General features: G+C 43.0%; 1 long non-coding RNA gene across 2 annotated transcripts; it reads left to right on the forward strand.

Annotated features, from left to right (window-relative positions):
* The first annotated feature begins 1,269 nt into the window (after window positions 1-1,269).
* On the forward strand, window positions 1,270-15,805 carry LOC131482438 (uncharacterized). Of its 2 annotated transcripts, none has more exons than XR_009246987.1 (3): window positions 1,270-1,569; window positions 15,384-15,504; window positions 15,773-15,805. It is a non-coding gene; the product is annotated as an uncharacterized LOC131482438 (long non-coding RNA). The 2 variants fall into 2 exon arrangements; XR_009246986.1 differs by lacking the exon at window positions 1,270-1,569 and adding an exon at window positions 13,184-13,264.
* The last annotated feature ends 9,102 nt before the right edge of the window (window positions 15,806-24,907 follow it).

Here is a 24,907-nt window from a genome sequence, read left to right on the forward strand (position 1 = left end):
ATAACTTACAACACCACCTTTCTTTTTCATATCAATTATTTTATTTTTTTGATGATTTTTACATAGTTGATTAGGGTGATTAGGGTCAAGGGCTACAGGAAGGTGGGCAAGATTACCATTTCCACATTCTCTTTTTTTTCTTCCTATATCTGCGGGTAGGGGGGAGATAAGGAGAGAAGCCACACCTTCCAAATGCCTCTGCACCCTGGGATGGAAGACAGCCCCTGACACCACCCCAGGGTCTCTGATGTGGGGCAAGAGGGTCCTGCCCAAGAGGTTTTGATAGTTTACTCATCTTTATAATAGATACGATTCTGGTTTTGCTTTTTCAGACTTTTTAAATAGCAAAGCAAGATAGTGAAAAAGCATTTTTCAAAGGAGGTTGTTGATTTATCAGTTTGTGTGACTTCATCAACACAAGAAGTAGAGAAGGGGCCCATATCTGGTCCCACCACCATGCCATCCAGGAGTCACCTTCACTACTCCTTTATCAACCTCAGGACTTCTCTGCTGTTACAAACCTTTGGTTGTTTCTGCTTTACATATTTAATACATTGCAATGCCTCATGTTAGGGAGGGCACCTGCAGCCACTCAGTGAATATTTTATAAAAAAAAATCAACAAAATAAAGCAAAAAAAAAAAAAAAAAAAAAACCCACAGGAAGGACTAGAGCATTGCCAGTTGGAGGTTGCTTTCCACTTTCCTTGAGTGGAGAAAGCTCCATGTCTTAGTTTTCTGTTTTTTGTGATAGAATATCTGAGACAGAGTCGTTTGTTAAGAAGAGGAATTTATTATTATTATTATTTTAACATTTACTTATTATAAAGGCAAAGTGACAAGGAAAGAGAGAGAGAGAATTTAAATTTTTATTAACACAAAAAAATTGATTTCACCTATTTCACAGGCACATTTCTAAGAAGATGACCGTATTTCCCTCACTCCTTTCCCTCAATACCCCCCATTTTTTTTAAACTTAAACCTTTACGAAAACATCATTTCCTCCCACTTTGTAATCACAGGCTGAATGTCCCACTAAGTATAATATTCAACAAGTAAAAAGTAGAAAGACCTGGTTCTCTTGCCCAATGCCTGCTCCCCAGGTGGACTGGCCAAGCAGAAGGCAGGACTCAGGCGTTCCACTGGGACCTTTCACAGAGGCGACAGGGCCAGAATCACTTGGGTTACTGCTTCCCAGGAGCATTAGCAGGGCCACTCTGCTATGGGATGCCAATGTCACAAGAGGTTGCTATGGTGGCTGCACTGTAAAGCTCACCCTGAGAGGCTTATTTGGGCTCATGATGCTAGAGCCTGTGACGTCTAAGAGCCTGGATTAAGCAACTGCTAGGCTTCTGGTGAGGAACTTGGGTTGGGAGGCAGAAGAGCAAGTGGGAGCTTGCCAAAGGGACAGAATTCACTGGGTAGTTTCCCTTTATAATAATGCTCTCGTGGCAAGTAATTTTGGAAAGTGTGAATTCGTGTATATCCGTGAAAACTCACCCAAATCTGTGGGAGCCATGTTCATTCCAATACAGTCTCAGCTCCCAGCACCAACTCAATGGCAACCACAGGTCAGCGTGAGTTTCAGAGGGACAAACTATGTTCCAATGATAGCCCTCTATTGCCTTTCTCTTTGGGAGATCTCTTCCTTTTCAAATTTGTTTTAATTAAAATGATATTCATTTATTTAATTCACTGGCAATGCAGAGACACACGCAGAGAAAAACACACCTTTAGAAAGAGATGTTCCATTTATCTGCCTGTTCACTCCCAAGTATCCATTACAGCTAGGGTTGGGCCAGGACAAAGCCAGGAGCCTGAAACTCAACCCATGTTGCTCATGTAGTGGTAAAAGTCAACTATCACCTGCCACCTTGTGAGGTGTGCACTGGACAGGAAGCTGGAGTTGAGAGCAGAGCTGGATTCAAAGTCAGTCCGTCTAGTAGAGGTTGTGGGTGTGTGAACAGCTAGATCAAACATTTGTCCCTTTGTGAAATTTCTTAAGTGCACCTCCAGTCTGAGCCCTTCCTATCACAGAGAAGGTGATCATCGTGAGAAAAACCGTATGTACCACCCAACATAGACCTCGGAGGCGAGAGAACCACCCTGAATGCCGCAGCTGCTCTGGTATGGAGAACACCACAGGCCATACCTCTGGACCTCTTTAGTTTCACAGAAGCTTTAGGCTGACTGCTAAGCCATGAAGCAGAGTGGGGGTCAAAGCTCACATACTGAACGTCCTTCTGTCACTTAGCAGCTCCTATCTGGTGTGCAGCAGGGCCTGCAACTTGTGTGAGGCAAATCTACTCAGCCTGTTAAGGAAGCAGAGCTGAGCATGCAGATTTAATCCGTCCTGGGGCCTGTGTGCTGGCTGCTGCCACTGGGCTTCTGAGGCCTCTGAGCATCACGTAACAGGCACTCAGCACCTTCTCCAAGTGCCCTACCCCGATTGCCATCCATGCCTCCTCCCTGGCGCTCCCTGGAACCGGGCAGCGGCTGCTCCTGCCTGGGCAAAAGGTGCCTCCTGAGTCAGGGCTGAGTGAGTAGCAGTTGCTTCACCCCTGGCCCCAAGGACTTGGCGAGAGTCCTGCTCAGTCCACAGACAACTGCAGGGCTCCAGCCAGGATGAGGGAGCGGTGGGAGGTGAATAAGCAGAAAATAGAATTCTATGGATTTAGCTGGAAACAATCAGGCACCACTCCATCCGCCCCCAAACACAAAATCTCCTTCCTTCTCAGCAGCTCTGCAGTCCAGGGGTCCAGGCCTCGCCTCTGAGTCCAAGGAGGAAGTGAAGGCTGGCTGCCCTGCCCCTGTCAGGAGCTGTGAGCCTTGGCACAGTCTTGCAGCCACCACTGCAATGAAACAAACTGGAGTGGAGCCATACAGGGGTGTGTGTGGGGGGGAGTTGGGAAGCCAAGGAGGGAGGCTAGCGAGTGGCCCAGCAGCCCCCTCCGCCCTCCCCCCCCCACCCCCCGGCAGCCTCCGGCAGGCAGAGCAGGGAGCTTCCTGTCCAAACGTTGCAGAGTCTCCAAAGAGGAAAGGGCTCCTGCAGAGGAGCCAGGAAGGCAGAACTGAAAGCGCTGCTGGCCCGGGCACAGTGTGGCTGGGGCTGTCTGCTCCCCCATCCTTGAGCTCAGTGGGAATCCCATTGCCTCTCTGACATCATGGGTGAAAATCTGCCCTGGCTTTCCAATGTTTGGGCTGCCCCGCCCAGTTTTGCTCAGCCAGCTGGATCCTCCCAAATCGGGTTCTCTTTTGTCAGCTGCCTTTTATAGAACTATAAAACCCAAAGTTCAAGTACAAAGCCTTAGACCAGTCATCAGAAACGGCATACTTCGCCTCCCGGACTCTTCCTGACTCTTTCCCTGCTTTGGGGCATCCTCCCGCTGGCAGAGCTGCGAGACCATTGCTGGCTTCCATCTCTGTCAGCCTCATAAAGATCCTGCAACCCTACCAGGCACATTAACCTGCCTGGGAGGGAGGTCCTGGATCTGTGCTTTGGAAGCAGGGGAAAGGGAAGGGAAGCTGAGAGGTTATGCTGCCGTGATTTAGGGGGAAAGGAAAGACACTTCTGTAATGAAGTGAAATGGAATAGAGCTGGAGACAGTCAGAGACTGCACAGGCCCACAGTCAAGAAGGCTGCGTGAGACTTCTGCCAAGTAACTGTAACTCTTGCTATTACGAATCACCTTTCTGCGCATGTGAATCCATTACCTAAATAATAAAGTGAATACACAGCGTGACAGACCATCATATACCATTGTGTTCAGCAGAACGTAGAAGGGAGGTAAGAGTGTCAGGTGTGTTGCAGAATGAGAAATGAAACGCTACCTCCTCAGTCCAAGACCCCCACACTAAATCAACGATGATTGTACAAAGAAGAGAATAAATGAACTTCATTGTTCCCAGGGCCTTAACCACAACAACAACAACTAAGTGAGGTCTGTTGGTGAAGGTCTTGGTGATCTTGGTGAGAATGAAACTACTTCTATAGTTTAGGAAACTCCATGCCTACTCTAAGAAAAAGAAGAAAAATCAAAACCAAGTGGAATTCATCCAGTTAGGCCTGGAGAGCTGCGCTCTTGAGACCATCTTGTCCTCTGGCCTTACTTTTCAAGTTCATGATCTAGCTGCGGCTCAGAGGATTAGCAGGAAGTGAAAGGGGAGGTGTGTAAGCCAAACTGCTCTCTGCTCGATTTTGGTCAGCTTTCTTGATAAACAGGATTTTTAAAGGTATAATATGTGGGGCCTTTCTTTTCTTGGCTTCAAGATATTAGCCTGTATCTTGGGCATTAACATTCCTGTGAGGTTCCCAGATTATATCGAGCTGTTATGTAAGCACCAGGATAAGCTTGGAAAGGATCTTAAAGATAAGACCTAGGTCAAGATCTTTGAAGCATGAGTGAGCTTGAGAGAATTCACTTACACTTTGCCTATACCTACATTTACTCATCCATCGAAAATCACTAATACGATTGTTTTGTTGTTGTTGTTGCTGTTATTTCGTTAGCGCCAGGCATTGCTCTGTTCAGTGGCGAGTGAACAAAACAGGCTCCGTATTCTTGTTTCTTGGCACTTGCATGCTGATTGGAGAAATGCAAGTAAAAGCGATGTGTTTTCAGGTGAAGGAAACAGTGTAGGCGATGAAGGTACTTTAGGGATCATGGCCAGGGAAGGCTTTTTGAGCAGGGGTGATGACAGGGACTCAGCCACAAGAAGCTGGCAAATGAGTTTCCACATAAAGGAAAAGCAGATGCAAAGATCCAGAGGCAGGAAGCATGTAGGTATTTATCTGAGGCAGAGAAACATCAATGTTGTTGAAGCATAGTGGGCACAGTGGAAAAAAAGAACAGTGTGGGATCCATGAGCTCCCAGTACCCCACCGCTAGCTGGGTGCAGAGAAGACCTGCAGAGCTTTGGGAGTCAAGATCATCACTCTCTTAGGGGCCTGTCACCCACTGTACCTTTCCAACTCTGAGAGCAAGACTACAGCAAGCCTCACTCCATTGGGTGTCACAATTGCAAATTACATCAAAGATCCAAGCTTGTGAAAGCATCTATTGTCACTTGGACTGTGTTATGGGTTGAACTGCATCCCCTGAAATTCCTGTGTAGTTCTGATTATGGTAATATTAGGTTCTGGAGTCTTTGGGAGGTGAGTAAGTCTGGAGAAGCAAATATTCCCGAATGGGCTTAATGTTTGTCCAAAACAAGCCCCAGGAGGGCAGAAGGCAAGCCTTTGGAATGGTGCTCAGGAGGTCTCACGGAGCACCCACATCTGTTATATCCGAGAGCCTGGGTTCAGGTCTTCACTCAGCTTCTCATTCCAGTTTCCTGCTAATTTGCATCCTACGTGACAACAGTGATGGCTTCAGTACTTGCATCCCTGCTGCCCTTGTGGGAGACCTGGATAGATTTTGGACTCCTAATTTCAGCTTGGCCCTGTTCATCTACTGAAAACCACTTGGCAGTTGGGAGATAGCTTCCTCTCTGTCTCTCTTTCCTTCCTCCGTATCTCTGTCTTCTAAATATAAGTAACCTGAGGAAGTCCAAGAGACCACGTTTTCCTTTTCCACTGCGGGTGAACACAGCTAAAAGGTGCTAAGGAAAGGCCTCATCAGACACTGAATCTGCTGGTGCTTTGGTATTAAGCCATTTTTTTTCCTCCAGATTTTCATGAAATAATTTCTGTTGTTGATAATTTGCCTGATTTCCAGTTTTTTCTTTTTTAATGACAGTATCCTAAACAGGCTAACATTTGATCATGTTAAGGTCATTATGGTTGGCTCCCAGTGTGACTGGTCTCCTTATACAAAGGAGAGATGTGGTTATCCATACAGACATTAAACAAAGGGAGTGTTTTGGAAACAGACACAGGTAAACCACCTGTGGAAGCGAGCGGGACACCAGTGCAAGTCAAGCTTTATATGAGGTCACTGGAGCTAGCGGGGACAGGAAAAGCAATTTCCTACAGATTTCAGAGAGAAGATAGGACTGCCAATGCCTGGAGTGTGGACTCCAGGACTGTGGCCTCCAAATCTGAGACAGACCAGCTGTTCTAGCACAGTCTTAGGAAATAAATACAGACATTTATCATCTTACAGCTTTATGCCCCCCCTAATCTAATGAAAGTACCCCAAGAGATGATGATATGGCTCAGAGGAGTAGCTGCCGCACGGGACACCCATATTTCATTATAGATTGCTGGCTCTCAAGTCTTGGCTGCTCTGCTTCTGATCCGGCTTCTCGTTAATACACATATGAAGGCAGAACATGGCAGTTCAAGGGATTGGATCCCTGCCATCCATTTGGGAAACCTGCAAGGAGTTCCTGGCTCCTGACTTTGGCCTGATCCAGTCTTGGATGTTGAGGGCGTTGGGGAAGTGAACCAGCAAATGAAAGAAGATCGAGCTTTCTCTCTTCTTCTCTCTCCCTCTCCTTTTCTTCTTCTTTTTCTCTTTCTGTCAGATGTTCTGTCTTTCAAATAAATAATCATTCCATGATTCCTCCAAACCCCTTCACTGTGCCCTACTCAGAGTTGCCCATGTTCAAATGGCCATGACTTCATCTCTTTCTCCAAGGGTTTCCTTCCAGTGCTTCTCCCACGATCATACCTTCTCTTCACCCATCTGTACTAGTGGCTCTTCTCCACTCATGGACACAGGGGCCCAGAAAGGAGCTATGTGCTTCAAGGGCCCCATATCCCATCCCCCATACCATTTCTCTATCCTGCACCTTCTGCAACTCCAAATCATTGCATACCCATAGCCTTAGACTACATGCCATAAACCACCTTCTCTGGTGACTCAGCCCTTACCACTCTCTGATTTTCTTCTTATCTGCAAAAGACTTTGTACTTGGCTCACTTTCACAAAACACCAATGTCTATCATCCTTCTTGAGGGTTTCAGTGATCTCTGGTCTTTTCCTGATTGGATCTCTGAGTTTTGGTTCTAGTTTCTTCCAATGGTCTTGTTCTTTATACCTTCAGTCTCTTCCTTAGGCCTGCCAAGTCATTCAGTGACTGCTGTTTGTCCAACATTTCATTTTGGAGAGTCTTAGTCTCTGCGAACCACTTTGCTCTCTTTCAGACAACCACACTCCATCCATGCTGACCTCAGCGATTTTAAAATCCTACTGAGAGCTTTAAACACAGACTTCCATGTGGCACCATTTCCTCCATGTTTCATGCCTCCATTCTCTACTTCCAAGTGTTACAATCACAGCCTCACACAAACTGTCTGCTTCTAGATACTCCTGCAGACTGCTTTGGACACTTCCAGTGCTTCAGCCCATCTTTCCACCTGCTCTGAGCCTGCACCAGAATATCTGGACTTAGCTGAAAAAAATAAAGCAAGGCTGTTTAATTGTTAATCTTGGCTACCAGCTTCACAATGACCTTGGCAATGCCTGGAAATCTTACATTTGCTTGGTCAGTTCTTAATCCCCTTTCCCTAGGTCAGTATGTCATATCCTCTCTCTCCTTATATCCACCCCCTCACTCTCAGTTGATGATCTCACCTTTTATTCACTGAGCAAACAGAAGCAGGCAGAAGAGAACTTCCTCATCCTACAAATGAGTCACTCACCACCCCCCTCATTCTCCATACACTCTGCATTCCCTACAGACGTGCCTACTCCTATCAGCCTCTCCACAGTTGGTGGGCCAGCCCCATCTGAGCTACCACTTTACAGAGGCTGGTTCCTGCTACAATCTTTCCTTCTTCTGGTATTATCTTCTCTTTAGTGTCTCATTCCCATCATTCTTTAAAGACATTGGGATCTCTTCCAATCTAAATCACCTCCTCCTTTTCTCACAGCTTCTCCTAGCCACCACTTCATCCTCTTCCTTGCATATAACACAACACCTTGAGGTTCTTGTCAGAACCTCCGCCCTGCCTTCTTCCCCTTCCCCTTATGAGCTGTTTTCCACCCTGACCCACAAGGCTGATGCCTCTGTGATGCTACCCCTGTCTCAGCCCTCAGTCAGATCTAAATATCCAGTCTCAATCTTCTATTGGTGATTTTTAATCTTCACAGCAATATTTGGAATGGAATTCTGTCTTGACTTGGGTTTTTGGATACTACATTTAGTGGCTTTCCTGTTTCTTTGATGAATTAAAAAATTTCTTCACTTTATCCAAGTCTTTTTTTTCCTATTCTAAAAAATATCAGCCTGTCCTAGTGCTCATGGTCTTTTTCTATGTCTACACTCCCTGGCAGATCTCATCCAGATCACAGGTTTAACTGTCATCAGTGTGTTGATGAATCACACATTTTTATCATCAAGCCCAATCTCTCTCCTACATATAAGTCTGTCCAACAGCCTCCCAGACATCTCCACCCTAACATTCTAGTGGATATGTTAAATATAACATGTCCAAGATGGAAATCTTCATTTACTCCCTCCATCTACATTTAAAACATGCTCCTTCCACAGGCTTCCTCACTTAGTCAAAAATGTGACCATTCTCTAGCTCTGCACGTTCCAAGCGTAGGAAATATCCTCGACCTCTACCTTTCTCTCCTAGGGTGCAGCTGTATCCATAATGAAGTTTATATGCTGCAGATGTTGATGCAAAGAACTGACCGACTTTCTGAAGAAGAATAAAGCACACTGTAAGGCTGGAATGTACCAGAAGGGAGTAAAGAATGAAGGTATTGTGGTCAGTGTTAGTGGCACAGTGAGTTAAGCTTGCCTTCAGTGCCAGCATCCCATATGGGCACAGGTTCAATCCTGGAAGCTCCACTTCTGACTCAGCTCCCTGTTAAAGCACCTGGGAATGAAGCAGACAACAACTTCAGTGCTTGGACCTCTGTATTCATATGAGAAACTTGGAGGAAGTTCCTGGATGCGGCCTGGCCCAGCCCCATCGGTTGCAGCTATTTGGGGAGTGGATGGAAAATCTCCCTGTATCTCCAGCTCGCTAGGTAACTCTGCCTTTCAAACAAATAAATAAAACTATAAAAAAGTATCGGGGGATATTGTTTGATAATGGCAGCCAATCATAGGCTCTTTGGGAAAGTTAGATTAAAGCCACAGTCATCTTGAACCGTGGGCAGACTCAAGCTATGGTAGGAGTTAGAGGACAAGCATTGCTACAGAAGTAACAGCAAGTTTGAAAGTCATAGGGCAGCCAGGAATAGGTTGTATCTAAGGAGTAGTGAGGCCAGAAGACCTGAAGCAATTTGAGCAATTTGAGGGAGGCATTAACTTGGACTGCTTGCACATGGCCATCTTTTTGTTGTTCTTCATGTGAGCTTCCTTGGTGCTTTCACAGAAGGACAGAGTTATCTTTGTCTCTTCTTACAAGGCCAAGATTACTGTCATATTAGCCCCCAACCCTTATAACTTTATTTAACCTTGATTGCCTCCTAAGAGCCTGTTTACTCTTATAGTAACCTTGGGCATTAAAGCTTGAATACATGAATTGGAATAGGTGGCACAATTTGCTCTATAACAAGAGATTATGGCATAGATAGAAGCCAGAAGGGGAAAGACAGATAATTTGGGTTCCATTTGAAGTTGTGAGTTTTACCCTACTTCTCATAGAAAACAATGGATCATTTTTTAAGGAAAAGAGTCACGATAGAATTTGTGTTTGATAGATCATGAAGGCTGTCCGCAAGACAACGGATTGTAAGGGAACAAGAAATTGTGAGTCTGACTAGGAGTTTAGTGTAACATTCTAGAGCAAAGATGAACAAATTTTAAAAACAGTGGCAAGGTAGTCAGTGCTTTATGTTTCACAGGCCACATGGCCTTTGCTAGAGTAGAATTCTGCTGCTTTGGTGAGAAACAACCCAATACCTCTTATCAATAAGTGCTGGGCTGGGTCTGACCAGTGGGTCAGTATTTGGAGACCTCTGCTCTAAATGATGATGTGTGGCCCATCCTGTGGCACGGGATGTAATGAGACATGGGAGGATTGGTACGGTTTCAGAGATGACTCTGGCCAATCTCTCTGCTGATGAACCAAATGTAGGGGACAGGGGTTGGGAGAGAATTAAAGATCCGTTCTTGAGATCCTTTAGAATAGTGCCACTTTACCATGCTGCTTCTGCAGGCATATTCCATTTGTTATTTCCCAAACAATGCCAGCATTTACATCCTAGTGAGTGTGAATAGGTAAAATAAAGTTGCCATCAATGACACAAAGTTGATGTCAAGTCCATTTAGTGGGAAATACACTAAATCCATCTAGAGGGTACTGATTTTCAGCATAGTATTTTCTCCAAACCAATCTTCCCTCCCCAGCCTACAAAAAAAAATTTCCCTAGGAATTGCAAGGAGACTGAAGACAGGAACAGCCTTCTCAGACAGGGATGAGTCATCACTGAAATTGTCCCAAATCACCACTTTTGGGTCCAAATAAAAGGCAGGTTAATTATTTCTTTGATTTCTTGTTTGTCTACTTATATATATTCAAACGTCAGGAAGACAGAGCTCCCATCTACTGGTTTCTTCCTCCCAATGCCTGCTACCTCTGGGGCTGGGCCAGATCAAAACTAGGACCCCAGGACTCCAAACGGGTCTCTCACACAGATGGCAGTGACCCAACTGCTCGGACCGTCATGTACTGCCTCCCAGGGTGAGTGTTACAATGAAGCTGGAGTTAAGTGCAGAGCCAGGTCTTGAACCGAGTTACTCCCACCTGGAATGTGGGCCTCCCAAGCAACTTCTTGACTGCCATGCCAAATGTTCACCTCCCTGACTTGCTTTATAAATTCTCTGCCTTTAGTTTAGCTTTTGATTGCCTGTGCCCAAGGCAAGTACTCCTACTGGCCCTCAGCCCTTGGGTGTATCACTCTTCTAAGGAAACAACACAAGCCTTTGACTAATAACTTTACACATACCCCATGGCACACAGATAACTTTGTAAAAATTCCACCATAATTTTTTCTGTGTGTAATATTGAGAGGAGATCCCCATTAGGAAAAAGTCAAGGGAAAAAAGAGAGCGAAAGAAAAACACTGATCATTTATAGAATGTGTTAGCTGTCACCAAATATTGGAATATCTTGAATTTCCCCAAGGACCAACTTTGGGGGAAGCTGGCTGAGGAGAAGCGATTCACTGCAGTTGAAGCAGTTGATATTCTGCTGCATAAGGCTGATGCATGAGGTCGTGCCTAGGAGGGCAGCCTCTGTCCCCAGCAGGTTCCACTCCCCTCTGCCGTGCCTGTCGCTTTGCCTTCCCCTCACTGGGAACACACTGTGCTCGGCTGAGCTGCAGAGCCTTCTCGGTATAGCAATCAAAGTGCACACTTGTAATGTTGGGCTGAGTGACAAGAACAACATGAAATAACCCTCTACCCACCCACTGAGAAAACCAAGTGTGTCACACTCCTCTGTGTCATGATTTTAAAAATATCTCCACCGACCGTCCAAGTCTCAGGTTGGGTTTGAGGGGTGTTTAATGCCTAGCTGTGCCAGGTGGAAAATGTTTTCATCCAAATCCCAGGGACCTCGGTGATGGACATGTGCTGGACTTGTGTGCGTGTGTCTCTGTGTGTGTTCCCGTGTGCATGTCATGTGTGTGCAGGGAGAAGTGTGTGTTTGAGAAAAATGGGGTTGAGGGATTGTTACTTTGCCTTTCTCCCTCCCCACCCCATCTCTTTTTTCTTTTTTAATTGCATGTTCCTGACAAAGAGGTGTGGTCCCTGGCACAGCTACCCAGACTCTCTCCTCTCCACCTCTGACCACACGGGAGAAGAAAACTGAGGCCTTCTAAACACTCAACACGGTTCGGGTGGAAACTTCAGCCAGGGGCCAGGGAAGAGCACAGGTTCCAGAGGGAGGACCAAGAAGCCTTGGTTTATCCAGAGTGAGAGATGGTCCTTGCATGGATTTTAACTCTTGATTTCCTCCACCTTGCTTCCTTGCTCGACAAGAGCTCAGCCTAGCCTATGTCACTATGTTGGGGGCTTACGAGAACAGGGTTGGAGGGTAGGCTGCCCTTCTCTCAGGGTGATGAGTCCATTTGTGGCATATTCTTGTTTATTTTGGATTCAACGGCCCTTGCCAGCAGGGTCAGCTTGGCAAATAGCTTCACCTTCAAGCCTGAGCATCTGATATAAGGAAGGGACTGATAACGGAGCCTCATCCCTGCACTGCATAGGTGAGTCAGGAAGTTCTCAGTACAGATCCCTGCTCCTTCTGAGCTCTCAAGACACTGCATCAGCTTCTGAAGTTTCAGAGTGTTTCGGGCTACAGACACATAGGAGTCAAGTCTCTCATCTGAGTGTCACAAGAACAGCATGCGGAGACCCTCTGAGCTCTGTTCTGCCCCTCTCTGAGACCCCTTGGACTCTGGCTCTCTTGGTTCTCTTGACCAATGTCAGTTCTTCATGCACGTCAAGCACCCAGGTCTTGACAGTTGCCTGTGTTGTGCACCTGGAATGCTGTCCTCTCAGAGGTCCTCCTGACTGACCACCAGTGGATTATTCAGATTTTGGCCCCAGTGCAAATTGCTGGAGAGAGATTGCATTCTCCAAGTGAGTAAACCTACCCACCACCTACTTCCCACTCCAGGCACTGTGTACCCTCTCTCTTGTGTTTTTCCCTCCGTGTTAACCTCTGCATGTTACATCTGGACTTTAGCACATTTTCTAGCTCCACCTCCCCACTAGAATATAGGATCCATCAAAGTAGAGGTTTTGTCTTGTCATTCATTGTAGCATTCTGACATCCAAAACAATGCCTCAGTACAGGAAGTGCAAAGTAGATACTAACTAAGGAATGGATGAATGACACTTAAACATGCTTTCCTTTTTTTTTTCTTTTTAAAAATTGTTTCCATAATATATCTGATGTAAAAGGGGATTTTAAGGGAGAAGCCCCACCCAGTCTCCCACCCACTCCAGGTCTCGGATGTGGGGCATGCTCCGAGGGTCTTGCTCAAGTGATTTTGATAGTTCAACAGTTCTGAATTGCTGCCACTCTCAACACTCCAAGCACGATGATGTTGAAGAATCCACTGATTGACATAGTCCATCTTAGAGTCTCCGTTTGCTCAGTTTTTCACTGCCAACATATAGCTGAGGTGGTTGATTGACTTGTTCTGTCCTTTCTCTTTTCTTGGTTAGGGTTCTGAGTCCAGAAGCTTGATTGGGGGGATCCCCAAAGAAACTTTGTGTGAGGTGTTCCCAGACCAGACTCCTGTATGTACTACACATGCTTTCCTTTTACAGACGAGTACTGGAGAACTCAGATATGACATGCACACCCATACTGGTCAATCTTCAAACTAATCACTATCAAGATCTGTAGATATCTTCCATTGTATCCCAACCATGAAGCATAATGAACATACTCAGACCATCACGAATATTCTGAAACGTGACCATAACTTTTTGACCTAGGACCAGAGATGACTTCTACCTTAAATCTTTTATACTTCATAATTGATCCAATTGCAATCTCTCCTAACATGGATATACTCAGCTCATGTAATGTTATAGTTGATTTAAGGTAATCCATGTATACGTAAGAGAACACCTAAAGATGTTTCCTACTCAAGAGTCTCATGACTTTCATGAAACTTCCAGTAATTAGGAAACTGTGATCTTGCTCTTTCAGACGCTTCACTTAATTTCTGAAAGAGAGGGAGATCTGCTGTGTATACTTGGGTCTTTGGACAAACTATTTCATGCTAAACGGAAAATAGCTTTTTCCATTCAGGCGATGTAGCATGCCTAAATTGCATGGATCAATATCCCTCTTGTTCTCCTGGGATTTCTTCAGAAAAGGAGCAAATCGTGTTCATTCTTAAGTCATGGAAACTCCATCTGAGGGAATCTTGGCCTATAAAAGTGAACACAGATATTGGGGGATGAGACAAGTGAGTTAAAGCGCCTGCTTGAAGTTCTGAAAGGCATATGGATGATGACCACACTACTTTTTAAAATTTGCAATTAGTTTGAAGGGACTGAGTTGGCTGAGTCTGATTCCCATTACCAACAAATGCTGAGAAGTAAACTCCAAGACCATCACTGGGGAAACCCAACAGGAACTTGGCTAAATGCTTGCATGTCCACAAATCATTCCACACATTTTCTGTGGATAGCAGAATTCAGCTCCAGTCCTCACCCACCATGAACCCAGATTTGAACACATGTTTGTTTAGTTCTCACAGATCCTTCCTCATGGACTGATGCTACTGGAATGCTTTATATTTCAGTCTAACTTTTATTTGGAAGAGCATGTTGTCTCATTCTTTTCAGAGCCTAAGTATTGGTGAATTGAAGGCATGGATGGCTGTTGTATTATAGTTTGAACATAGTCTAAGTCTTTTGCTCTTTTTAGTTGAAGCAGAAGCTTTCTTGCTTTACATCTGGGCCTCAAAGTGTGGAATTCTTCAGCAGCTTGGTTATTTAGGATGTGTGCCTTTCCCTGCCACTCGCCTCACATGTACAAGGAAACAAGTCTAAAGGCTCGTTCTCTAGTTTGTGTCTCTTACATTTGCTGAAAAACGATCAGAGTATTTTGAGTTTAAAATCATAAACAGAAATTTCAATTCCTGAACTCAAAGATTCCGTTAGGGAACAACTCTAGAGGTAAGCTTATTACCCGAGTTATCTTCTTTCTCATCTGTCTCCCAAATCCCCCCAACCTACTTGGGCCATGGCATCCTTACTAAGACCTACAAGGACTCTTGTCTGCAAATGATAATGGGGGCCTAAAAGGTTGCCCTCTGGTGACTTCAGACCTATTGACAGTAACTGCCGTGACATTTCTGACAATACACCAACAGTTAAAGGAGCCAGGCATGAGGTGTATAGCTCAATCATTCTGCCCAAGCTTCCCTCTGTTAGAATAACCCTCCACTCATTAAAGGCCGCCTGTTTAGAGCAAGCAGTCTGTCCTGCCAGAGGAGACAGATGTCTATGTATTATTTGAGATTATGACTCTCTGAGGATATAACCATGGGCTATGGTAGGCAGTGGTGGTTACCCTAGAGTCTCCTCGCTGGTACATGGATTAAGAAACTGAACACAAACACAGACACACACACACACAGACACACACACATACACATACAATCTGACCACAATATTCCCACACCATGAATTTTGGGTCTTGCCAAATTCCAGGCCTACACATTCTGTAGTGAGGTTCTGGGCCTGGTTCAACAATAATACGTTAAAAACCTCTCAAAGCCTCATTTCTGCTTTTTTTTTTTTTCCTACCAAGAGCTTTACGTAAGTGTAGATATGAAGGCTCTCTTCATAAGGAGCCGTTTGTCAGTCTGCTCTTGCCAGCTCCTTGTGAATCCTTCAGTGCCAACTGAGAAGTTTTTAAGGCTTGGGAACGAACTTTGTATCACCATTCTCTAAGGTGCTCTCTTTGCTCACCTAAGTAGTAAGTGGAAATTCTTTATTTCAGACAGGTGCTGAGCTAAGGAGTTCACCTTCACAGGGGAAAGAATTGGAAAAACACAGGGCTAAGAATCATAAAAACCAAATTGTAGTCTTGGCTCTACCATCCATGCATTGTAGAAACTAAAGTAAATTGCCCCCTCCACTCCTTCGAAGGTTCAGACCATTCTTTTCTGAGTGTTGTGTTCGCAAGCTAGGTATCTCGTGTGTAAGTCACTCTACAGTGGTTGTGTATCTTTAATGAAAATTTGTAAATGGATTGAATAATACTTATTTTCCTTCTCTGAAATTAAAAAAAAAAAGGCATGAAAGTGGTGGGCATTAGCTGTGCTCAGGATGCCTGCATCTTGTGTTGGAGTAGCTATGATTGAATCCCACCTCTGTTTTCTGGTTCAGCATTCTGCTAAGAAGTCTGGGAAGCAGCTAGCCATGGAGCCCTTACCACCAACACAGATCTGGATGAAGTTCAAGGCTCCTGGCTTTGGCAAGTGGACGTTTACCAGCAGAAGGAAGATTTCTCTCAATGCATAAATAAACGTCTAATTCTGAAAAAAAAAAATCAACTCTATATCAATCCAAGATATTATCATCCTGTCTCAAATGATTGGAGCAGATACGAGATTACCTGTGCAAGGTCCGTTAAGTCCATTTTAAAAGGCGGCTATGCCAGTGCAGGATACCTTGCTGTCAATCTAAAAATCCTAAATTCCAAATCTGAAACTTTTTGAACCGCAGTCTGCAGATGCATGCAACACAATATATGCATTTTGCTCTAGAATACTTCCCCGTTTTTTTCTTGTTACGATTATGGTATTAGGCTTATTTTTCTAGTGTTAGGTTTACAGATGTGTTATCTTCTCAGTGAATTTCATTTGAGAGAGTGCAGTAACCTCTGTAAAATTATACAATTATAACCACAAAAGCTAGATTAGTCATTAGACTTGATAGAGTTGTTGTAGACTATTCTACCCATGATCCTTTGTTTATTTAAGTAAATCCTAAATATTACGGATTGGATCTTCTCCAAATGTGACTTCAAGCCTCAGGTTTCTCTATCACATTATGTATTGAGTGACTTGGGATCATTTCAGATTTGGTGGAAACTTTGGTGAAAATTAATGCTCAGCTAGCTTTCTAGTCTTTACTCCCCACTTCCTTATCATGGCCACTGGCCTGTAATGTGTGTTTCTGAGGCTGGTTATTCCAGGAGAGGATCGGAAAAGAGGCCTCTGATTCTTTCTCATGGTGTCCCTTTCAACCTGTTCTTGTTAAGTTCTCTTCATTTTATTGCAAGCATCTTGGAAGGGAGAGACTCAAGGGATCTTAACAATTGTTAACAGCACCTTGTTCATACAATATTAAGACAAAATTTGTTTAATTTTTTAATGGCTGAGTAGTATTTCAAGAAGCAGATATGCCACAGTTTCTTTATCCATTCCTCTTTCAGTGGGTATCTTGGTTGTTTCCACGTTTTTGCTACTGTGTATTATGTTGCTATAAATACAGGGTTGCAGAGAGCTGCAGCCCTATTCCCAGGAGTGGGTTAGCTGGGTCATACAGTAGATTAATTTTCAGATGTCTGAGTGCTCTCTATACTGACTTCCATAGTAATTGTTCTAGCCTATGCTCTCACCAAGAGTGGAATGGGTAACTTTTCCCCCATATCCATACTCGCAGGTATTGTTGGTAGAGTTCTGAATATAGATAGAGAGCCTGAGCATTTTTTCATGTCTATTAGTCATTTGATTTTGCTCTTTTGAAAACCGTGTGCTCATTTCTTTTCCGGATTGTTTGTTGTCATTGAGTTTCTGTTGTTCTTGGTATCCTGGCTATTAGTGCCCTGTCTGTTGTGTAGTGTACAAATAGTTTTTTTTTTCCAGTTCTGTTTGTTGCTTCTTCACTTTGTTGATCATTTCTTTTACTGTCTAGAAGATTCTCAGTTTGATGTAGCTTCACTTTTTATTTTGGCTTTGTCTGGGCTTTTTGTGACTTTTCTGAGAAATCCTTACTAATGCCTGTATCTTGTAGAATGTGTCCTGTATTTTTCTTCTAATAGTTTGACAGCTTCTGGGTACAAATTTAGGTCTTTTACCTATTTAAAGCTGATTTTTTGTATACAGTGACAAGTGGGGGTCTTGCTTCTGCAACAGCATTTGTTGAATAAACCAACCTTTTTCCCTGTGTTATTTTCAGATCCCTTGTCAAAGACTAGTTGGCTGGACTAATCTTTGTGTGGACTCATTCTTGGTTTTTATCCTATTTCCTTGATCTTCTTCTTTGATTCAATACCAGTACCAGACTGCTTTGATTACCACTGCCCTGTCGTAGGTCTTGAGGTCTGGAATTGCGATTCCTCCGGTCTGATTTTTATTCCTCAAGATAGATTTGGCTGTTAGTGGTCTCTTGTGTTTCTAGATGAATTGTTGTTGTATCCTCTTGGATTTTTGAGAAGAAGGTTGTTGGGATTTTGATTATGATCATATTGAATCTGTGTATTACTTTTGGTAATATGGACATTTTAATGATGTTGATTCTACTGATCCAGGAACACAGTAAATTTATTCATCATCTCACGTCTTCTTCTATTTATTTTTTTATGTCTTGTAATTTTCATCATAAATTTCTTCCTTATCTTTGGTTCTTCTCTGCTATTTAAAAGGGACTGTTCTTATAAGTTCTTTCTCATCCATAGGGTTATTTGCATACACTAGGGCCATTGGTTTATGTTCTGGAGATCATCGTGCTCAGTGAAACAAGCCAATTCACAAAAGACAAATATCACACGTCCTTTCTGATATAAGGCAACATACATGCAAAATACAAAGCAAATAGATCTATAGGTAGACATGCATATACACAGATTCTCATAGATGAGCTGTATAATGGAGACTGGTGTGTTGGGAAGTGAAGACACATTGCAGTGTGCAGCTCCACTCTTGAATAAGAGACCTCCCAAGGAAACTGTTAAATATACTTCAACATTAGGATATTAGACTTTTCACTATTGGCAAAATCCTCAATACCGTGATCCTCCTAAATAGCAGAGTGTTGGATTTGTGAGTGTTGCTGAAGGACTATATACTGTTGTAATAATATAAAGGGAAGTGTTGGGGGAGGAAAATGAGAAGGGAGGAATGGGAAGTGGAGGGGGAGGAAACCCTAAACCTACAAAACTGTATCATTGAAAATACTAATACCACTAAGAAAATACAGAAAACAAACATGAAATGACGGAATATTTGTTCAAGCAGGTTACATTATAATACTCTACCAACCATGGCTTAAGCTCTGGGATTGTCTGTTGGATAAAACGATTCATCCTGGAATTTCTGTTCCAAATTCTCTTCAAGGATATTGCAGGTAGAAGGCATCCTTTCTGTTTTTGGCACCTGGTTCTACCTTAGTTTGCTCCTGTGTCCTCCCTACCTCCCTCTAGAGGGCACTTTGGATAAGTGTAGAACAGGACTGGTGCCTAATCAAATTTGAATTTCAAATAAGTAACAAATATTTGTGTGTGTGTGTGTGTGTGTGTGTGTGTGTATCTCTAACATTATATGACTTGCCTTAACTGCTGCAGGCCAACAGGAAAATCTTGTTTTATGCATTGTAAGTAGGGTTTTCTCTTCTTTCATGTATGATAAAATAGGGAAGAAAAAGGTAGTACCAAGGTACCAAGGTAGTGTCATCTGCCAACTTAGAAAATACCTGGAAGGGTCCTTGATTTTAGATCAACATCACATCTAAACAATTCTGTAAAGAATTCACTACTTCCCTTAGTAGTTATTTGAGCATTTTAAAATGATTTGTTGAAGTTAAATTCACATGACATAAATTTACCCATTTTAAAATGTGAAATCGGTAGCATTTATTATGTACACAATCCAGTGTGTATCTGTTTAGTTCTGAAGCAGTAACAGCATTCCAAAGTAAGTTCCATGGAGCAATCATTTGCTATTTTCTACTCCTCTCATGCCCTATTCACTGTCAATCTGTTTTGTCTTTCCAGAAATATCTATGTAGGTGTGTATAAACAGCAGAATTTGAAGGCTCATTCGTGTTGTAGCACGCATCAGTTCTGTATCCTTTCATGTGGCAGAATAATATCCCACTGTATGCATACATCACAATTTAGGTTTTCATTCACTGATTGATATGGATTTTTCCCCACAATTTTGTCACCATTCCTGGTTTTACGTATGTATTTGTTTCTTGTTTATAATTTTTTTGGGGGTGGTATATGACTAGAAGTGGTATTTTAGAGTAATATGCTAATTGCATGTTAAAATTTTGGGAACTACTGTTATTTTTCCAAAGCAGCTGAACCCTCTTGCATTCTCACCAACAGTGTACAAGAGTCATGATCTCTCCACACTGCTAATAACATTCATCTTTTACGTGCTTTTAATCATAGTCATCTTAACAGATATTAAATGGCATCTATGTAATTTTAGTTAGCATTTCCTTAGTGGTAAATCATATTGAGCAAATTCTTCATATATCTTTTGGCTATTTGTATATAGTCTTTGAGAAAATGTCTATTCAAGTTATTTGTGTAATTTTATTGGCTTATCTTTTTATAATTTCTAACATATTTTGAATACTTGACTGTTTTGAAACATGATTCACAAATATTCTATTATTCTATAGGTTTGTTTTTTTACTTTCTTGATAATGTTCCTTGGTGTATAAAATTTGTTAATTTTGCTGAAGTTCAGTTTATCCGTTATTTCTTTTGTTACGTTATTGTCATCAAATCTAAAAATCAATTCTAAAACAAGATTAATGAAGATTAAACTCTACATTTCCCCCTTAGAGTTTGTGATCCTACTTGTGTTTTGAAGTTATCTGACTTATTTTTAAAAGATTTATTCATTTTTATTTGAAATACAGATTTGCAAAGAGAAGGAGATGCCAAGAGGAAGCTTTTCCATCTGCTGATTCACTCCCCAAGTAGCCACAACAACCGGAGCTGAGCTGGTACAAAGCCAGGAACCAGGAGCTTCTTTGGGGTCTCCCACATGGGTGCAGGGTCCTGAAGCTTTGGGTCATCCTCGACTGCTTTCCCAGGCCACAAGCAGGGAGATGGAAGAGAAATGGAGCAGCTGGAACATGAATCGACACTCCTATGGGATCCTGGTGCGTGTAAGGTGAGATTTTAGCCACTGAGCCAACCCACTGGGACCCTGACTTAAAGCTATAGGCATTTGGTGCAGATGTGTAGTAGTCCAACTCCCTTCCTTCCTTCCTTCCTTCCTTCCTTCCTTCCTTCCTTCCTTCCTTCCTTCCTTTTTGGCATGGAGATATCCAGCTGTCCCAGCACTACTTATTGAAGAGACTATTCTTACTGAAGTCTGTTTAAACGATTACTTATTTTTCATAGTGCGTTTCCTTAGGCTAAGGGATTTCCCCTCCCCCCAACTTCCCTACCCTGTTTTTTCCTATATTGTAACAATAGTATAGTCCTTCAACAACAGTCACAAGTCCATCACCCTGTTATTTAAGTGCATCATGATATTGTAGGTATAGAGAATGGTATAAAGTCCAGCAATGGAGTGTCAAGATATAATTAACAGTTTCATTGTGAGTCCATCTTTAATTCAGAGGTCGAAACGCAGACTGCAATGTGTCTCTGCTTCATGCTGTACCTGCCTCCATTATACAGATGCTCTAGGTATGTATATGCATATTCCCACTGAACAGCCTTAAACCCCTTGTCAGGGTCAGCTGGTCATAGGTGTATTGGTCTTTGTCATCATTTTTAATGCATAATAAACCTGAGAGTCGCTTAAAATTTCTCAGGCTTCAATATAAAGACATCTTTTCAGTACTGCACCTTCAAGGAAAATGGACTGATAATTATATACAGACTACTCAAATTGAAATTCAGCCAACACTTGTAGGCTGCATACTAAGTGAATGGTAATGTACTTGATTCGGGAGAATAAAATACGAATAATTCATATCTAGTTCCTGTCTTACTGGAGTATTACAATTCTGTGGGGAAGACAAATGTACTCACATATGCAAATCACTCTGCCTCATTTTTGCAGAAACAGCCAGGAAATAATGATTGATTGGTTTTGACTCTGAGTGTTGGGAAGACATCATGCAACGGAAAGGGTGGGCAATGTCTATCACAGCATGTGGCATCTAGGGTCATAATAACAAAAATTCTTTTTGACAATATGATTTTTAACATTATACACAGGTCATATTATTTTAATGCTGATCTTGGTACCTGTTGAAATAGTTGATACATTAAAAATTTCAATTATTGCATCCAAATGGTAGTTACCACATTGACACACAGGAATTGACTTCTTCAAAGCATTCTCCTTGCTTGAATATTTCAGAACAAGATCCTTTAGTATCTAAAGGCAAAATATTTATAAACCATTTGTCTTGATCTGTGTAGGATGGCAATAAAAAATAAAACTTTTACTGGGGAGTGGATCTAGGTGATTTTGAGATGATGTTGGGTTGGGGCTTTGCCCCCATGTGCTTGTCATGCATTAACACTAGCATTTATGCATTCTTTAAATGAGGCAGAGAAGACAGAAGCAAGATGCTATTGAAACTACTAGAATAAAGAAACAACACAACATCCAGATAGGTACACAGTTTTTGGCCTATATTCTCAACAATATGTATGTGTGTACAAGTGTGAGTACATGTGTATGTGATTAACAAGTGAAAATATGCATTAATACTGTGTGAGAGAGATGAAAAATTGGTCAAAATGTCATTCAGAGATAAGAAAGAATTGAGAGCCAGAGGAAAGGAAGCCTTCCAAATGACCATTCATTTATTTATGGCACTAGCAACCAAGAGGGAGACAAGCAGAGTTTCCCCACTGAATGTCCTACAATCCAGTGACTAACTGCTTCATTGTTGATGCATGAGAATCGATATGCCCAAGTTCAGAAGGCCTTCTCATTGCACTTGCTATAGGTATCCAAGCACATTGAAAGACATTAAAAAGTGCTTGTCAAAGATGAAAACTTTGAGCTTGTCTCCACCATTCCCTAGCTGGACAAGTTAAGGCTCTTATTTTTTGAAAGGCTAAGATTCTTATCTTGTAAATATCATGGCATAATAACCATTTCATAAGGTCAGTATGATTATGAAATTAAATGAGGCAAGTCTCAGATGGACCCATTACTATGACAGATTCAGAACCCTAGCTGTCAAATGTGTCTTATTCATGTGTGTGTGTGTGTTTGAGCCTACAAATATGGAAATGCTATGATAGTATTGCAAAGCAACACCATTGAGTGGAACTTTTTGTATTGATATAAGGCTTCTTCCTCTGTGCTGTCTAGTCTGGTGACCCCCAGTCTTGTGTATCTACTGCATGCTTGACGTGTGGCTAGTGCAACTGAGGAATGGAATTTTTCATTTAACCTCATTTTAATTAATTTAGCTATTAATTCAATAGCTGCATAGCTATCACAAGGGACTATTTGCTTATAGAATATTCAACGTGGAGGCTATGCTGGCTATTATCCAATGCAAAGTGATAGAATATACACATTTCAAAGAGATATGAACTAACATGCTCAGAGTTTCACAACCACCCAGGCGGCAGAGCCAGGATTTCATCACAAGCTCCAGCATTCTAAACTCAAGTCATCATATTGCCACATGGCATGCCAATGTTAATGATATAAAGACATGGGCAGGTTAACAGCAGATGGTGAACTGGGATTTCCAAGCTCCAACAGTCACAATCGTTATCAGTACCAGAATCACACGAAGGACCACTTTCCTAGCATCTGTGCTTTGTCTGAGAGAGAGCATCCAAGGTCTGTGTTCTTGACCTCTGTGTCCAAGTATCTTCAAAACCCCCGTCTGAGCATCTGCTTGTGGGCACTAATGCTTCTTGCTGAAGTCCCTGCATAGAAGACACCAAGACAGATCAGTGATGGACGCACAGAGGAGACGTCACGGAGAGTGCATGGGGTCAGCACCTCATGACAGAGGGGAAGAGACACGGGTTGGGCAGAAGGAGAAGCTGGGCCATGATGGTAGCCCTGGAGTTAAGATCCATCTTCACAACAGCCACTTACTGGCTATCTTGGAAGAATGCTCAGCCTTGGGAGAAACAGATTTCGTCTGCCAAAGCAACTTTCAGAGGAAGCTGATAGCTGGGGCACATCTCACAGCACTACCGGCTCCTGGACAACTCCATTTTCCATCACTTGAGGGGCATCTGGCTGTCCACCTCACAGTGTCCACCTCAGAGAGCTACAAGGAGCTTCTGAACCATTTTATTCTGCAATAGAAGCTTCTGGGCTGGTGTTGCTCACAGTGGGTAAAGCCACTGCTGGCAATGCTGACATCCCATATAAGAGTAACAATTTGAGTCCCAGGTACTCTGCTTCTGGTGTAGTACTGCTTCCCACTAACATGCATGCAAAACCAGTGGTAATGGCCCTACCACCCACGCAGGAGACCCAAGTGGAGTTCAGCTCTGGCTGTTGCAGAAACGTGAACAGCAGATCTCTCTCTCTTTCTCTTTCTCTCTCTCTCCCCCTCCTCTCCTTCTCTGGCTCTTTCCCTATCTCCTCCTTTCTATCACTGTACAAAGCTTCAACATACAACCTCAACAAGGCTGGTGTTGGAACCACGACTAGCCCAAATACCAGTGAGTATTACTTTTGAGGGAAAAGAGGCGTTTAAAAGAGAAAGGGCTTTGGATAGAAGAAGCCTGCAGCACAAAAACACTCTTGGGAATCAACAAAGGAGGGGAGGCTTGGAAGGCAGGCGGGAGTGAGGGTGTGCGTGGGAGGGTGGTTGGGGGGAATTGAGCCCGGCAAACCACTATAAAGAAATCATTTTTACAGCAGCCCCAGGAAACTTATTGAGACCTCATAAAATAAAGAGAACCAAGGAAACGGTCCCCTCTGCTAAGTGTCCCTTTTGCTGTTTTACAGACTAGGGTGAGATTTTATGAGCTCTTTGGCTTTTCCTTTGGATGCCACTTTGGTAGAAGTTCCTGGTTCTTCTGCCAGCTATTTTAACTTTTGGCCAGGGAGTGACAAGATTCCAAAATAGGATAATAACCATTTAGGCCTCCTGGCAATATTCTCCAGATGTTGACCACAGCAAGCACTTAAGCAAGCCACAGGGTATACGTAAATTCACTAGCACGAGACATCTGTTCTGGGGTCCCCTCTGGACAGGACATTTAAAGTCCAGTGACTATTGAAATACTCCCTGGGTGTGTGGGGAGAGTGGGGTGGAAGGGCAGGGTGTGTCCCTCGGGTCTTTGTATGGTTGAAGAATTTGAGCTGCTGAGCATCAGCAGGAAGTTGAAAGCAGGAACCAATACAGGATTCCAACTCAGGCACTCCAACAGAGGAAGTGGGTGTGGATGTAATAGAGCAGATATTTCAACCACTGTACCAAATGCATACCCTGAAATTGTAAGGCCGAAGAATGTAAAATCAGCCCCTCTGATAGTGATTCAGCCATCCAAGTGGATGGGGCAGGAGGGAAAAGAGAGCCAATCTCCTTCCTCTACAACTA

This window comes from Ochotona princeps, chromosome 17, assembly GCF_030435755.1.
Source record: "Ochotona princeps isolate mOchPri1 chromosome 17, mOchPri1.hap1, whole genome shotgun sequence".
Classification (NCBI taxonomy): Eukaryota; Metazoa; Chordata; class Mammalia; order Lagomorpha; family Ochotonidae; genus Ochotona; species Ochotona princeps.